Source organism: Lissotriton vulgaris, chromosome 1_1 (genome assembly GCF_964263255.1).
Source record: "Lissotriton vulgaris chromosome 1_1, aLisVul1.2, whole genome shotgun sequence".
Taxonomy (NCBI): domain Eukaryota; kingdom Metazoa; phylum Chordata; class Amphibia; order Caudata; family Salamandridae; genus Lissotriton; species Lissotriton vulgaris.
In genome coordinates, this window is record NC_141685.1 from 1,258,806,623 (window position 1) to 1,258,824,118 (window position 17,496).

Below are 17,496 nucleotides of genomic sequence, written 5' to 3' on the forward strand. Positions count from 1 at the left end.
CGTGCGTCGCTTTTACCACGCCGGTGCGTCACTTTTTGTGACGCACCAGCAGCGTAAAAAATGTTCCTTGTTGCACCATATTTACAAAGTGACGCATCTAGGTAGATGCGTCACTTTCTAAACCCCTACGCTACATTATACCTGCGCCAGGTATAATGTATGCAGGGGGGCGTTCTGACACAGGAAAAGGTCACAGAAGTGACGCAGTGAAATCTATAACATTTCACTGCGTCACTTCTTGGACACAAATGCGTCAATTTCTTACGCCTGCCTCACAGCAAGCGTAAGACTGACGCAGATCCTTTCACATGGGGCTTGCCCCATGAGAAAGGACACATTGCTGGAGTTGCGTCACTTTTGTGACACACTCCAGCAATGCGTCACTTTTGCGCCATACAGATACGTCAGAAATACTGACGTATCTGTAACTCCTTGCGCAATGATGCGTCATACTGTAAATATTAATTATTAAGGAAGTGAGCAACCCGGAATACCCTTGAGGGCTTGGGTAAGTAAATATAGAAAGGTAAAGATGCCTTCAAGGGACTTTGTTCAATCTAAGTTTTGTTATTTAAAATTAATATGAGAAGAACCAATTTATCGTCCTTACAATGAGTGAATCAAAACTGATCAAATTGTGTTGTCAACATGAAACATATAAACAAAGACACAGGGTGTATACGAAAAAAGTGTTTTTATCAAATAATTCATTAAGAAAAATCAGCTTCATATACAGACAAATAAGCGAATAAGATTTTAGGACTGTGGGTACACATAAAAATAAATTGCTAAGTGACTCAACAGAACCTAAAAGACACCTATCCCAAAACACATTGAGTAAAACAAAGCAAGGGATGAAGTGCAAAGTCGACGTTTCGGTTTCTTAGCAGTTATTTGATGAAACCATCCTCAGGACTGTAATCAGTTCAGATCTGTATAGAAATATTGTAGTCTGCAAGTTAAAAGATATTTACAGTTACAATATTACATTGGCTATATTCAACACACCCTGGTGACAAAACAATTACACTAAACTGTAGCGACAAAAGACATTCGATAGGTATGTCCTTTAACATCTAAATAGGTTTTTTTTCTTGTGACCACTAATACACAGATCTAAAATATAAGTTCTTAATTTCCAGTCAGGTCCCTAGGATACTGTGATCCTTCCAAGATCTTCTTGCGGATGACGATAATCCGCAAACAGGTATTTACAAAGCATACAGACCTAGACTAATAGATGGACACCACTACTGATTCATAAAGGGTTTCATATAACATCCTATATACAATTTCTTTAACTGAATGATTTCGCATTAATGCTGAACATATAGATTTGCAACTATGAAGTCGTCATAGCAATGATTTAATGTATGCGACCATTTGTTTGATATGGATACAATGACCCTGATGTAATATAGGTCTTTCAACCCAAGAGTTAAATGGTTTGTTTGAACACAAAATGGTTCTAGAATGTTTTTGATTTTACTACAAATAGAACATGAGAAGTAAATGTTTATTGTGGACAGATTAAACCAATGCAATGCTTGTTGTCTTTTAAATTAATGAACCACAAAGTGATATTGTCTTTAGAAGCATGAACTTTATGTTCACGTATATGTTGTAAATATAATGTCTTTTGTCGCTACAGTTTAGTGTAATTGTTTTGTCACCAGGGTGTGTTGAATATAGCCAATGTAATATTGTAACTGTAAATATCTTTTAACTTGCAGACTACAATATTTCTATACAGATCTGAACTGATTACAGTCCTGAGGATGGTTTCATCAAATAACTGCTAAGAAACCGAAACGTCGACTTTGCACTTCATCCCTTGCTTTGTTTTACTCAATGTGTTTTGGGATAGGTGTCTTTTAGGTTCTGTTGAATCACTTAGCAATTTATTTTTATGTGTACCCACAGTCCTAAAATCTTATTCGCTTATTTGTCTGTATATGAAGCTGATTTTTCTTAATGAATTATTTGATAAAAACACTTTTTTCGTATACACCCTGTGTCTTTGTTTATATGTTTCATGTTGACAACACAATTTGATCAGTTTTGATTCACTCATTGTAAGGACGATAAATTGGTTCTTCTCATATTAATTTTAAATAACAAAACTTAGATTGAACAAAGTCCCTTGAAGGCATCTTTACCTTTCTATACTGTAAATATGACGCATCATTGGTGTTGCAAGGAGGGCGCAATGACAAGTGACGCATCGCTGTTTTCACGCAGCGATGCGTCACTTTTCATAAATGAGGCCCATTGTTTTTTTGCTCCCTATGTCATTCCAGTTTAAATCCAGCCATATGCATGTCTGTTTTGACCATGTTCCCCATAGGAACAGTCCAGTCCGAACTGCCAGGCCAGGTTCTCACTGAACTTGAAAACAAGCATCCTAGGACCGGTTTCGGGGTTTCATCCCTCATAAGCGAGGCTAGCTTGACTCTAGTGGCATGGAGAGCACTTTTAGAAAGTTGGCATTTTCATGCCCTTAGCCCTTTGTGACTGCAGCTTGTCCTGGGCCACTTAACTGGGTGTAGCTGACAGTTAGACTTTATGAATACCTCCCAGACAGTCACAAAATAGTGGGATTAGCTGTGGTTCAATGAGCAATCACTGACAGAATGGGGGGGGGCGGAGCTGAGCACAACCCCACTTGCGCCTGAAAAGGCTGTGTCCTGTCTTGTCACAATAGGCTTAAAAAACCTATATTGTCACTGCAGCCAGTGTGGAGCAAAGGCAGGGGAGTCAGCAAATTCGGTCCACTTCAAAGAGCCTTCCCAGAACCAGGTGCTCTGCTTCCAGCAGGGCACCAGGATATAAAAATAGGACCTTCAGACAACTTTTTAGTTCACTACTAGACATGCGGAAGGACTCTCAGAGGAATGTCTGATGCTTTCACCTGCTTTGCAAGCTGCCAGACTGCTGCTGTACCTGGAAGGACTGCTTTGCTGCCTGGGGCCTGCCTTGGACCCTCAGAGGCCAGCCCTGCTGTTGAGCCCTGAATCTTCATCTGCACCTAGTATTGACAGAAGTGAGTCCAAGGGCTAGTTTGTTGGCCTTCTGTTCAGAGACACAGGGACACAACAGGCTCCCACCATTTTGAACCTGCACCTCGACCCAGCCTGAGTGAGTCCCAAACCCCCAACAGGTCTCCATTAACACCTGGACCCTTGGTTGTGGTGCTAAATGTGCCCAGATGGCCATTTTCCAAAACTGAGGACTCGAACAAAATTTGTCCAAAAAGTGTTCCGAGAACTTGGAGGAGACAGAGACCCACCTGCTCGTCTATACACCCGAGGTGCATTGCTGGTCGGATTGACTGCGCCTTCTTCCGCTACATTCTTCTACCAGCAGCAAATCCATTTCAGTGGTCCTTTGCCAAAGGAGTATCTGACTTTGTGGAACTGTCTTCAACTACAGCCTTCTGCTTCACCCCTGAGATTTTAGACTTCCATCTCGGCAGCTAAGGTAAACATCTTCACCGCAGCTTTGCTCCACGACTATCCGACGACAACACTTCGTCCTCAGACCCTCCTAAAACATTGCCCGGCAGAACTTCTTTTGTCTTAGACATTTTTTCTTACAAAGATTTCCTACGTTCAAGGTAAGCGCTGACTGAGTTCAATTCACGTCTTGTATTGGAACAACGCTCCATCACAGATGCCTTAACTTTTGACTTTGACCCGGTCTTGCGTTACCAGATGTCCACGGTTGGTGCTTTCACCTTTTAGGGGCTATTTTGCACCTTAAACTTCGGGAATACTTAACACTGATTCTATTGATTGAATTTTTGTCATTTTGGAGTTAAAATGATTTATTAAAATGTATTCTGTGTTTCTAAATTGGTTTGGGGCTTTTCTTGTGTTGTTTTCTAAACTTATTACTGTTTGTGTGCTGCATAAATGCTTTACTGTCATGTTGTTATATTGTAGTAGTAGAATTGTTTTTTTCTAACCTTCTGTGTTCCTCGTGATCTCTGCAAAGTTCTTTGGGGCATATTAGCAAGAACTTTACGAAAATTATTGCAGTTTTAGCGGCAGGAAACAGTTGCTTAAACAGCGATAATGGGCTTGCTAATACGTGTTATAGAATTCCTTTTTTTTAAAAAAAAATTTTTATTAAAGTATTTTACATTTATATACAAGGCACGGCATCATTAATACAAACAAAAGATTGAAGGAGAAGAAGTATATACCAATAGTTCATAAATCAAAATAAAAGACAATCTCTAAATCATCAGCAGGCGAGGATTACCAGAAACAAATTAGAGCACAAGTTAGAACACAAAAATAGCATAAATTGAGGCGAAGTATACTTTCATATTGTACAACGTCGATATTATAATTGCACCGAGTTAATATTTCTTATCTTTAGGCAAACCAACATTTCACACTATTAATCCTCCTTCCATCGTGTTAAGGGATCCCATATTATAAAACCTAACTTCCTTCCCCTTTTTCCCTTCCTTGCATATATCTCTTTCTCCATTTTATGCGTTATTAGTAACTTAGCCAGCCATTTGTGGAAGGTAGGTGGTATAGGATCTATCCATGCAGAGGCTATACATAATCTCATGATAGACATAGCAACAAACAAAAATTCTCTCCCACGAAAAGGACGTACATCCTCAACATTAACCCCTAATAGAATAGTTCCTGGGGTTAGGACAATTTCGCTTTCTAAAATTTTACTTATAAAGCATTCGATTTCTTTTTTAAATAAATCTAAGCGGGGGCATAAAGCAAATACATGTTCCAGATCAGCATCCGAACTTCCACACCTATAGCATGTAATACCCACTAAACCTCCCCATTGTGCTATTTTAGCCGGTGTATAATACAGATGATAAAGTGTTTTATAGTGTTGAGCCTGTAATGGTGCTGCACATAGTAATGAGTTCCCCATTTCTAGGGAGATACCAAAACTTTCAGAGCTGATTTTAAGATTATCCTTCCATTTTTCGCTCCACTTTTGGTGATCATCTTGTTTTACTTTAATCAATTCAGCATACAATCTTTTGATTGTGCAATCCTGCCCCCTTTGAATAATTTCCATGATAGCATTACGCCTAAATCCCAGAGCGCCACCTTTTTTTCCCTGGAGGAAACTCCTAATCTGGAGGAATTTAAAAAATTGCCTAGTTTCTAGGTTATATCTGTCTTGTAGATCTTTAAATTGGAGAACACACTGTTCCCCCCTAATATCTCCAATGGTTCTGATTCCCCTGTTTTCCCACTCTGCCATTATAGGTCCCGAGAAGATATCTTGTGGGAGGGTTGGATTATGTAACAGTCTTGTATAAGAATTACATTTTCCTAAGCCAATTTTTTTAGCAAAACTTTTCCAAATTTCGAATGCTGCTATTATTATCTTAATCTTTGTCCTCTTATAATAACTAGCCTCTGTAAATTTCAGGAGAACATCCTTCACTTCCATTCCCAAAGTTAGACCATATATTGCTAATGATCCAAATTTACTCCATTCCTCTGCTTCGCAGCACTGTTCACCTCCCAATAAGCCAGCCATATTCTGTAGAGCCGCCGCCCAGTAATAAGATTTTAAATCTGGGACTCCCCAGCCTCCCCTTTCTCTTGGCAATATCATATATCTAAGAGCCCTTCTCGTTTTCCCTTTTGCCCAAAGAAATCTATTTAGCATACTCTCCAGTTTTTTAAATATTTTATTATCCAAAAATAGCGGTATTGCCCTAAATAAATATAAAAATTTGGGGAGGATAATCATTTTTACTATATTAGACCTTCCCACTATTGACAGGTGTAAATTATCCCATCTATCCAAGTCTTTCTCCACTTTCTTGATTAAAGGGGAAATATTCCTTTCCACCAAGTTATCCAGATCTGACGTTATGATAACCCCTAGATATGTACCTTCTTGTATTACTCGGTTGTCTAAGCATGGGGTATACGAATTTTTTATTATCTGTGTTTTTGATGTATTTAATTTGTATCCCGATATTCTTCCAAATTTCAGCGCCTCGACCTCAAGGTGTTCTATAGCCTCAGATGGATTTGGAGAGATAACAGCAATGTCGTCTGCGTAGGCTAAGATTTTACACTGCCCAATAAGTGTTGTAACCGGTGTTATCATCGCTGATGCCTCTATTCTGCGTATAAGCGGGTCCATATATATAGCGAACAATAAAGGTGAGCAAGGGCACCCCTGTCTAGTGCCTCTTTTTATATGGAATTGTCCTGTGTTTCCACTATTCACTCGTAGTGTCGCTACTGGTTCTAAGTAGAGAGTTTGTAAAGCTTTAATAAAACCTTGTTTAATTCCTGTTCTAGCTAGAGCATACCAAAGATAGCTCCAGGAGACCCGATCGAATGCTTTTTCTGCATCGAGTAACATCACTGCAATCGGGTCCCCTGTAACTGACGAGACATCAAATAAAGTTATTGCTTTCCGTATATGGTGGGTGGTTCCCCTCCCTGGTATAAAACCGTGTTGGCAGCTGCTGACAATTTTATCTATGACTTTTGCCAGCCTTGATGCCAATGCTTTAGAGAAGACTGTTGCGTCTGCATTAAGTAGGGTTATAGGCCTATACGAGCCTGGTTCTTCCGTTTTTTTACCTTTTTTTAATATTACAACCACCTCTGCACCCCCCCATGATTTAGGCGATGTTATGCCCAGTTGTGCCCCTTGCATCACCTTTATTATTTCTTCTCTCAGGCAATCCCAAAATACTTTGTAAAATTCTATGGGTATCTGATCAGGACCTGCTGCTTTGCCAGAAGGTAGGTTCCATATTGCCTGCTTTATTTCTTCTAACTGCAGCTCTTCCTCTAGCCCATCCGCTTCCTCTTCCTCTATTGGATCTATAGGGATCTCCTGAAGATACTCCCTCATTTCTTCCTTATTTTTTAGAGGGTCACGTCCCTGTATCTCGTCGTCATATAACTTCTCATAAAATATCCTAAAGACTTCTCTTATTTTAATCGAGTCTGTATGAACTATGCCCGCGGTGTCCCTAATTTCCCTCACTATACCTGCAGATTCTTGTTGCCTTGTTCTAGTAGCCAATATCCTACCTACTGACTCGCTCAACTCATAACACTTCTCTCTTTTAGTATTATAAATTTTCGCTGCTTTGCTGGCAATTTCACCCTCTGCCTCACCTTTGGCTTTTACTAACTCTACCCAGGCTTTTTCGATATCCCGTCCCGACACCACACTATTTTCTAGATTTTCTTCTGCCGTCAAGACATTCGAAGCTAATTCTGAATTCCTAAGCTGAATTTGTTTCCTTTTATAAGAGTTATAACTCATTGTTTCACCTCGTATTCCAGCTTTAAAAGTGTCCCAAACGACTCCCATTTCTGCTGTATCTTTATTAAAGGAAAAAAAATCAATGATCCATTTATTCATGTATTCTATATACTTCTCATCTTTCAGTAGCTCTCTTTCAAAAGTCCAGTTCGTGTGCTGTCGAGTACTTGTTTTTGTTATTATAGTAAGTACTAGAGGGTTATGGTCGCTTAGGATCCGTGGCAGCCTTTCAATCTTCGAATTAGAAATACTAGTACTTGAAATAAAAAAATAATCTAATCTTGCACATGTTTGGTGCGGAGCAGAGTAATATGTGTACCCTTTATTATCCAATATCTTTTTCCCCCATACATCTGAGAGAGCATTGTTTGACACCAGGCTGTGTAGTGCCTGAAATACTTTTTTTTTCCTACCGCTATACTTTCCAAAAGAACCCAGTCCTAATCCGTCTGCTCCATTAATATTAAAGTCGCCTCCCAATATAATTTTTGGTGCCCAGGTTGCTAATTCAACATCTAAAAATTGAAATATATCAGGGTCGTCCTCTGTTGAACCATATACATTTACCAATGTTTTCCACTCCCCATCAATAAAACACTCAACCATAGCCCATCTTCCCCATTTGTCTTGCGCTTTCTTTCTGGTTAGAGTATTATTATTCCTAGCTAGGATAGCTACCCCTCTTTTTTTGACCCCTTGGCTTGAGTGAACTAATACCTTAAATCCTAACTGCGACAGAACATAAGCTTGTGATGTCATTATATGAGTTTCCTGGATATATGCAAAATCCAGATTCATTTGTTTCAGCATTAATGCTATTTTCGCTCTTTTTTGTGGGTCATTTAGCCCACAAATGTTCCAAGTTACAATTCTAATCCCCATTATCCTCGTTCTCACGTCTCCTTTCCCTCCTACCCTCTCTGCTGTACATTATCTGTTTAATGATCCAAAATTTCATTGTCTCTGGCTTAGCGTTACTTATTGCATTACTTCCTTTACTTTTTCTCAACCCCGCCTGTTCCCTGTGACCAGAGAGTGTTTTTTTTAAGCTCCTTCTCTCTATTTTTTTGCCTGCCGTGCCCTGTTCCCCATGTGGTTCCCACCCCGCACCCCCTTCTCTTTCCCCTCCCTCCCCACCCTTTCCCTTACTGGCAAATAGGTCAATCCTGACCTATGTGTGACAGCCGTGCCCTCCCAGGGGAGTCTCGCCCGGCCACCCCCCATGCTACAACATTCTCAGAATATAATCACATTGTCTCAAAAAAAAGAAGAACAAGAGAGGCTCAGTTATCTCTTTGTGATAGAAGCTACTTGTTTTGTATTGTCTGTACGATCCGATTGTCCATTTCGGTCCCTATGTCTTCTTTCTTCTCGAAGATAGGTCAAGTATTCTTGGGCAACAATTTCCGAAAAGAAAATTCTGAACTGTCCATTAAGGCCCACCTTCAAGCGAGACGGAAACAGCAAATAGACTTCACAGCCTAAGTTCTGGAATGGTACTATAAGTTGGCGCATCCGCCATCTTCTCTCAACTGTTGTATGACAAAAGTCTGGACGGGCAAAGAAAGTAATATCTTTATATGTGCGTTTCTTCGTAGGTTTAGCTTTCATAATCACTTCCTCCCTCAGCAAGTAGTTTCCTACATACACAAGAATTGCCCTCGATCCTGCACCCGCACTGCCTTTTTTCTGTACAAGGGGGAAACGATGCGCCTGTTGCACTACCTTATCCCAATCCCATGCATCCATTTCTGGGAACGCACCTTTCAGTAGTTCTACGACAAAGGCTCTTGTATCTCCCCCTTCTTTGCCTTCTTCCACACCTAGGAGTCTTATATTATTTCTCCTCTGGCGATTTTCAAAATCTTCCAGTTTCCATAATATGTCAGATTCAGTTTTTCCCTGGGTCTGCCTGAATTCCTGTATCTCTGCCATTTCGTCCTCCATTTTGCCAGTTCTCTGTTCTACCTCTGCTAATCTACCTGTTACTTCAGAGTACATATCCTGTAAGTTGTGGAGAGATTTCTGTATTTTTTTATTAGCCCGCTTGGCTCTTTGACTTTCCTTCCGTGCTTCTCCTTGAATTTGTTTCATTGTGGCAAGTAAAATGTCAAATCTGTCCTTGTTCGGGTCAGTTTCGGCCCCCTCAATTGTATTGGGTATTTCTTTTTGCGGCATCATTCCCTTCTTGCTCCTGCTCTTGCTCTTACTCTTATTATTATTACTTACTAGGGTTCTTCCTCGAGATTTACCCTTAACCTTATGAGTTTTACCTTTAGTTTTTGGTTTTAGCTCGTTTTTTGCCTTCATCTTTTTTGAGCATGAAAGATCAGTGTCCGTCTCTTGGGAATCACTCATTGAATAATCTTCCAGCTCTGCAGAAGAAGTGGGTAATGATTCTGACCCCTCTCCCTCCTCCTCATCCTCGCCCTCCTCCTCCTCCTCCTGCTCCTCCAAGAGCTCACTAAAGTCGCTATAGTCGCTATCCTCACTGTCCTCGTTGTTCAGTGGGGTTTTTAACAGAGATACAGTTCTTATTTCACTCTTACTCTTACTTCTGTCCTTATTCTTTTTCTTAGGAATTGCACCTTGATTAGCTAATAGTGCTTTCTTAACCCCAGAGTCTGCGACTGCTACTGCCACTGCCACTTGTGGGTTAATTATGTCAATACCATTTGGTCCTGCTGTGACCCTAATAGTAGACTCAGGGACGTCACATTCTTCTACACCTTTCGCAGCTTCTGCAACTTCGGACACCAGTATAGACTCTTTTATAGAATCTTCTAATTTTTTACTCAGGTCATAAGCCATAGGATCTATTTTGTTAAATATATCACTGGCTTCGAGTGCATCATTTTCATTTACATTGTTGCTATCATGAGCCATGTCCATAACATCTATTTTATTGGATGTAGCACCGACTTCGATTGCATCATATTCCTTGTTATTATCTCTTTCACTTTCTATTTCAATTTCAGCTCCTTTGCTGGCCCTGTGTACGCTGTCTAAACCGTCTGCACCCCCAGTACCTGGCTTCACACTGCTCTCGATATCTCCAGGTCCAGCCGCCTCCTTCCTTGTGAGGGATCGCCTCCACTTCTTTTGCCTCTGCGATTTTGGCCCCGCCCCCACGAGGCTCTCCGCCCCCACGAGGCTCTCCGCCTACTAAGGCTTCCCGGTTCAGACGCTCTGTAACCTCCGCCAGAGCAGGATGGTCGCGCATGTCCTCCGCCTCAGTGGGCGCCTCAGTGGGCGCCGCTCCATGCATCCGAGCTCCTTCCTTTTCCTCGTACGACGTGACCTTTGCAGCCTCTGCTTACTCGCCCGATGATATCACCGCTCCATGCGTTACAGCCACCGAGGGCACCACAGTCAATCCATTCGTCGCTCCGCCTTCAGGCATTTGCTGGACCAGAGGCTCTCCGCCTGCCCCTGCCCCTGCAACATCGCTATCTGTTGTATCGGAGGTGCGTGCTTGCCCCCTCCGCTCCAAGTCCGCTCCTGCACCTGTCCCGGTATCCGATGCTGTAGGCTCCATCTCAGCACTCTCTAGATCGTTTGATGTCAACGCTGTAGTTGCCGATAATGAAGATGGAAAGGGCAATGGCCCCTTTACCTGGAATGTCTCGAAAATCAGAGGCTGCCGCAGTATTGCTTCTGTCGCTGTATCCAAGACAGGTAAGTCCTTGCGTCGCTCCTCTCTCCTCTTCAGACTAGCCAAGAGCCGCTCCTCTTCCCGTTTTTTGGCTGCCTCTCTCCGTGTCTGTGCCCTTTGCTGTGCCTTTGTTTGCTGCTTTGCAGTTGGTGTTCCAGGTTCACTAGATACTTCCACCTCTTCTTGTTTCTGCTTCTGGGTAGTCCTCAGCACCTTGGGGGCCATGACACGTTTAACAGCCCTCCAAATCTCTTGGCACGATGTTAGCCTCTCCTTGACATCTGAGAGCGCATTAGATATTGCTCTGGACAGTGCTGCCTGCCATCTGCCTCTTGGTGCGCTTGGTGCACTTGGTGCACTTAATATGTTCGATTTGTTCAGCCGGCACAGCTCTAATTTCCACCTATGCCGTGTAAATGTCTCTATCTCCTCCACAGCAACCAGCCAAACAATTGTATATTCCATTCGTATTTCCACGGAGCCTATCCAGAAAATCCTCCATCCAAAAAGTCCTCCAGCCTCCAATCCCTCGTAGATCAGTTACAAAGGTTTTTGTTATAGAATTCCAATAGAAGCCCAGGTTAGATGTCCTGCACATCTAGCCTGGGCTTCTATTGGAATTCTATAACGCATATTAGCAAGCCCATTATCGCTGTTTAAGTAGCAGTTTCCTGCTGCTAAAACTGCGATCATTTTAAAGAGGTTCTTGCTAATATGCCCCTATGTTCCTTGCACCAGTTACTAGGACAGTTGCTGTGGTACAAGTCCTGTGCAGGGTGCGTCCTGCCTTGCTCCTGTGTTCTTTTGGAATAAACCTCTTATTATTACTTCCTCGTTTGGATTATACTTTACAATTTGGCAACAATGCTCAAAGAACACTAGGAATACCCAAACTCATTCCTGGAATTTCTGGAATTTTTAGTAATTATTTATGAAATGAAATGAAATGAAATAAGGGTTTTTATAAAGCGCGTGTATGCCGTGGCGTCTTAGCGCTGAACTATCAGAATACAGAATAGAGAGAGTGAACAGATTAGTACAGCTATGTGTTAAAACAGCCAGGTTTTAAGATCTTGTCTGAATTGGAGTAGGTTGTTTTGGGTTCTGAGATACAAAGGCATTGAATTCCACAACTTTGGTGCAAGGTATCGGAAACTTCTACCTCCCCATTTCAATGTCCTTACATAAGGGACTCTTAGCAAGAATGCCGAGGCAGAATGAAGGTTACGTGGTGGAGCATATCGCTCAACATATTGTCCGGTCTGTCCCGGTCCATTTTCATATAGAGCTTTATGTAGGATACACAGGGATTTGAATTTAATCCTATCAGTAATCGGGAGCCAGTGCAGTTGTTCTCGAATCGCCAAGCTGATGGAACTACATTTAGGTAAATTCAATAGTAGTGGCGCAGCTGCGTTCTGTAGAATCTGCAATTTGTGCATCACACTTTTTTTGGCTCCGAGATATAAAGAATTACAATAATCGATTTTAGACAAAATCAGTGCTGCAACCACCCTTTTCCTGAGTGACAACGGAATAAAGGGGAGGATTTTCCTAAGGATTTTAATCTTATAAAAACAGGAGGAGGTAATGCTATTTACCTGGTCAGATAGGGAGAGCTGATCATCCACTATGATCCCAAGGTATTTTACCTTTTTTATTGGATAAGGGCACAAACCTGCGGTATCAGGCCACCAGGCGGTATTCCAAAGAGAGGAGTCCCCGCCAAAGGTTACTACCCCCGTCTTCCCAGTATTTAGCTTCAAGCAATTGCTTTGCAATTTACAATTTGAGGACGTGATTACTACGTTCATGGAATTCATTTAAGGATCTTCACGTGATTACTACGTTCCTGCAATTCATTCAAGGATCTTCACATGATTACTACGTTCCTGGAATTAATTCAAGGTACATTTTACAACTTTCTACCTATTTTAATATCCTTCTCCTTCATTTAAGGAAAATTCTTTACAGCGAGGGTAGATTGTTCATTCCTCCATACGCTTTTATTTCCTTAATTTATCCTCTTTTGACGCTACTTTTATCTTAATATAAGTTAGCGTGTTATTTTTCTTAAGGAGTGAAGAATCCAACGTTATTTTTGAAAGATGCAACTTACTGGGCATTGAGAACTCTTTGGGCCCGATTCACAGAACTAACTTAACACAAAATCCTAAACATACTACCATTTTGGTATTCACAGAAGGCACTTACTCATTTTGGTATTCACAGAAGGCACTTACTCATTTCGGTATTCACAGAAGTTAGGAGTCCTTTCTTTAGGACTCCTGAATGCCTTCTGTGAATACAGAAAGTCTCAAAACTAGGATTTTCTCAGTTTAGGAGTAGTAAAGTTAGGACTCCTAACTTTAGGACACTTAGAAACCTCTTATTATAACTTCCTCGTTTGGATTATAATTTACATTTACCCATTGCCTCTAAGTTAAACCTGGCTGCTTTTGTGCGAAGGGACCCACGGTTAAGCGCTGGTTAATTTAGTTACTTTTTGTGGTTCACCCTGCAAGGGATTGTGGCTGTTAACCAACATACCATTTTTTCACATGATCTACAGAGACACAACTAGCCTAAGAGATCTCCCTTCAATTACCCAGCTGACCTGCCGCACAGGGCCTAACTTGACCTGCCTGAGCACTGCTGGACTTTGCTTGAGTGAGTTCCTGATCTCCAAGAGGCGCCTCTGGGTCATCAGTTGAGCTCCTCCTAGAAGAAAGGAGAAAACCTGAAGTTGTGGGTGCTATGCTACACATTGGCACCAAAATCTTGTTGCCCATACCGGCCACCAATATGAAGCGCTGGTGTACTCTACTCTTCGCACTACAGCAACCGCCAGCAGCTATTGACAATGTGAGATCAACACTACAGCATTGACAGTCTGCGGTAACCGCCATAATAAGAAGCTCCAGCAACGACCATACTTGTCACGCTACCACAAGGATAATTTGGGGGACTTAACCTGCTTTGTGCTACAGCAAATACCATCCACTATGCTCTGTCTGTTCAATGTGGCCACCTCCACCATGAAAAAAACTCTTTGGGCTGGACTTTAGAAGGCAGCAAGAACAGTGGTTCATGGTGGAAATAACAATAATTTCACATCTCAAATAAAACAAAAAGATGCACCCACAAAGGCTAATGTTATACAACATATGTAAATGATAAAGCATAATTATATCAACATGGGAATAAACAAGTGAACTGTGCTCCAGTATTCACATGGTGTACAATGTCAAAACCAGTACAGGATGGTGTAGATAACAACAATGGAGCAATACAATGGTGTCATACAAGTTACGACTGAGTATATAATAAGCTGAAAACATTTTCATCAATTCAATGTACTCATGGCTAGGGTTTCAAATAGGTTTCCACCCCAAACTGTTCAAGGGTCATTAATAAGACTAGGATATCTATTAAGATGATGCCAGAATAAAAAATATAAAAAAACACAAAACGCCAAAAGAGGTAAAAAATGTGCCCAGCAAAAACATGGTAGTAGATCATGGAACATGGAGTAAATACCTCCCTGCAGAATTATTCACTTGTTTAGGCAGTGACATGAATGTACAAAACAAGGACAAAGCCACAAGCAGTAATGTCACAGGGTGAAATTAAATTGTGACCGCAGCTGTGAAAAAAGGGTTCGGAAGTGATGGGGTAGTCAATGTAAACATTAGCAACAGAAAAAAGCAAGGTCACTGTAAAGTTTTAAGCTGGGCAACCTGGTGCAAGTCAAGGATCACCTAAAGTAGTGGGAATTTAAAAGTTGCTAGAAATAAATAAGCAATTGAGAATTACATCAGAAAAGTGCTTTTAGACAATATACTTATCGTAAATCTTTCAAATTCAATATCTCCGGTTCTACTGATTGTTTTTTTATTGTTTTGGTCTCAAATAGTTTATTCTATTCCATTCTATTTTTCTAAACTAGTATATGATTTTTCTTTTTTTATGTTTTCACTTTATTACTCTTTGAGTGCTGCATAAATACTTTACACATTGCCTCTAAGTTAAGCCCGACTGCTTTTGTGCCAAGCTACCAGAGGGTTAGGCACAGGTTAATTTAGTGACATTTTTGTTTCACCCTCACAAGGATTGTGGCTTCTGCTTGAGAAGAGCTCACACCCCCTCAACCAGCAACCCAATTTCTCATAAAAAGAAACAAATAATACTTGAAAGATAGCCTCGATAAAAAATAAATGCTTATTTGAAAAAGTACATGTTGGAGAAAGAAATAAGAGGATATGCTCACTCCCTGTTCCTCCTTTGCTACATTATGGGTAGGCATCCGTCATTTAAAAAAAAAATCTAATGTATTATTTTTTATTAAAAGAAGCATTTACATGGGTAAGGGGTCAACATTTCAAGACCAGTGTCATTGCCAATTATACCTCGACAGCACACGTAATACAATGAGAGGCAGTATAATAAGATCAAGTGCTTCACACATATTGTTGCATGCAGTAATAAACCAGGCATAAAGTCACAATCACAGGAATATAGGCATGGAGGTCTCAATGTACAGCGGACGTTACTGAGCAGTCGTGGATGTCTTACTGTGGAGTCCATGACATGTGGCATCGACATAGGTGGAACTAAATCTCAAAATCATCAACAAATGAATACATCAAGGAGAGAAGGAAAGGAAAAACAAAGGGGGAAAAAGAACATTGGGACAAACCAGTTCAACTTTGGACTTCCCAGCCCTCCCCAATCCCCCAGCCCCACCAAATAAAACAGCAGTGTGTTAAGCTATGATTCTGCACCCAGTTCACCCACTCCATATGCAAATTCTGCGTGGTCTAAGTGTTGTTAATTTTAGAAGTCATGTAGTATCGTGTCCCTATTAGTAGCTATAGGAGTCCTGCCTAACCTCAGAGTGTCTTTGTCATGGAATGCAGTACTTTTGGCTTGGGTCCACACTAGGAGGGACTGTGTCTGAGCCACCAGAGGAGGAAGCTCAGGTGATTTCCAGTGTCTTGTGATTAAATGCTTAGCCACCAAGAGACCTTTTGTCTCTTGCTTCTGAGAAAGAGACCCAAGATTCATGTCTCCCAGGTATGTACTTCTACAAGGCCTTTGCAGGCGGTCACTTGAGTTGTTACATGTCACCAGTAAGTGATAAGAGGTGGACAAGCCCACAATATTTAAAGGAGGTCTGCATCTAGTAAATGACATCGGGGGCTTTGAGAATCAGCTCGCTGAAATTATCTGTTAATCTTAGCAGGTGTGAAGTAGGTCCTTTGAATTGTGCAGTATTGGATGAGGCTGAAGCGGGTGTTCTGAGGGAAACAGACCGGGACCTCCAATATGGAAGCTAACTCCTTGTCCTTGCATGGACGGCTAGATCCACCTTCCAGTGTCACCTCAGAGATGTGAGTGGTATTGCCATGTGTTCGTGTAGAGAAGCTGCAAACCATCTCGAGAGAGGCCGACCTGTCCCCATAAAATGCAGGTATTGGACCACAAGGTGTGTTGGAGGCTCCACCGACAAGTCCCCCCATTTGCCACTAAGTGCCTCAAGGAACGCAGTGTGTAATAGGAACTGGCCTGAAGGTAATCCCTCCTCCTTCACTAATGTGTCACATGGTACTAATGCACTATCTCAGTAGTCCTCCAGGGTGTGTAGTCAAACTTCCCACCAAGCGGAGCACTCCTCAGGCGAAGGTGGGTACCGCCTCTGGGTGTGCACAACAATGGTATAACTGGTGAATAAGGAGTAGTGGATATTGTAAGGTACGGGCTAAGATGGTAGCACATATACGCAACCCTGAGTAGGAGTGACTGCGATGGTTTTTCGTGAGTGAATGGGTGAAAGAGAAAGAGTAGCACCGAGTGGATCCACGCCATGGACAATGTCGAGGTGCGGTAGAGTTGCAACTGCGCCACCCATTGTAGCTGAGCTGAGAGGCAAGATAGTACTGTTCCATATTTGGTACTGTGGCCCACCTTGGCCCATGGGCAAATATAGTTTCGATATTGCCACCCTGCAGCGGGACTCGTTCCAGATGAACTCTCTCAGGATTCCCTCGAGAAAGCAGAAGAAGGGAGGTGTGACATACAGTGGCAGATTAGTGAAAAAGTAGAGTTGCCAAGGCAGAACCACCATTTTTATATCAAGCTATGCGACCCATGACAGATAGCAAAAGTGTGCGCCCGGTCCGACATCTAGGTCCTGATGGTGGTTGTCCTCTTACCAGGTTACCGTCTAGCAAGTCCGCTGGGTGATGGTACACTCTGACCCCTAGGTAGCGAAACGTACTGGGTGGCCATACTACTCAAACAAAGGTGGGGAAGGGTGTAGGGATAAAGGGACACAAGCATGATTTGGCCCAATTAACCCACAGTCCAGAAAGGACAGCATCTTCCCTGAGTGTCTGGGCTAGTGTACGAGATTCAGATCGCATATCCTGGACATACATGAGAACATCATCAGTATACAAAGAGATCATGTGGGTTTTGTCTCTCTGGGGAATACCCCATTATGCGCTTATATATATAGGATCCTGTCTTGACACTGG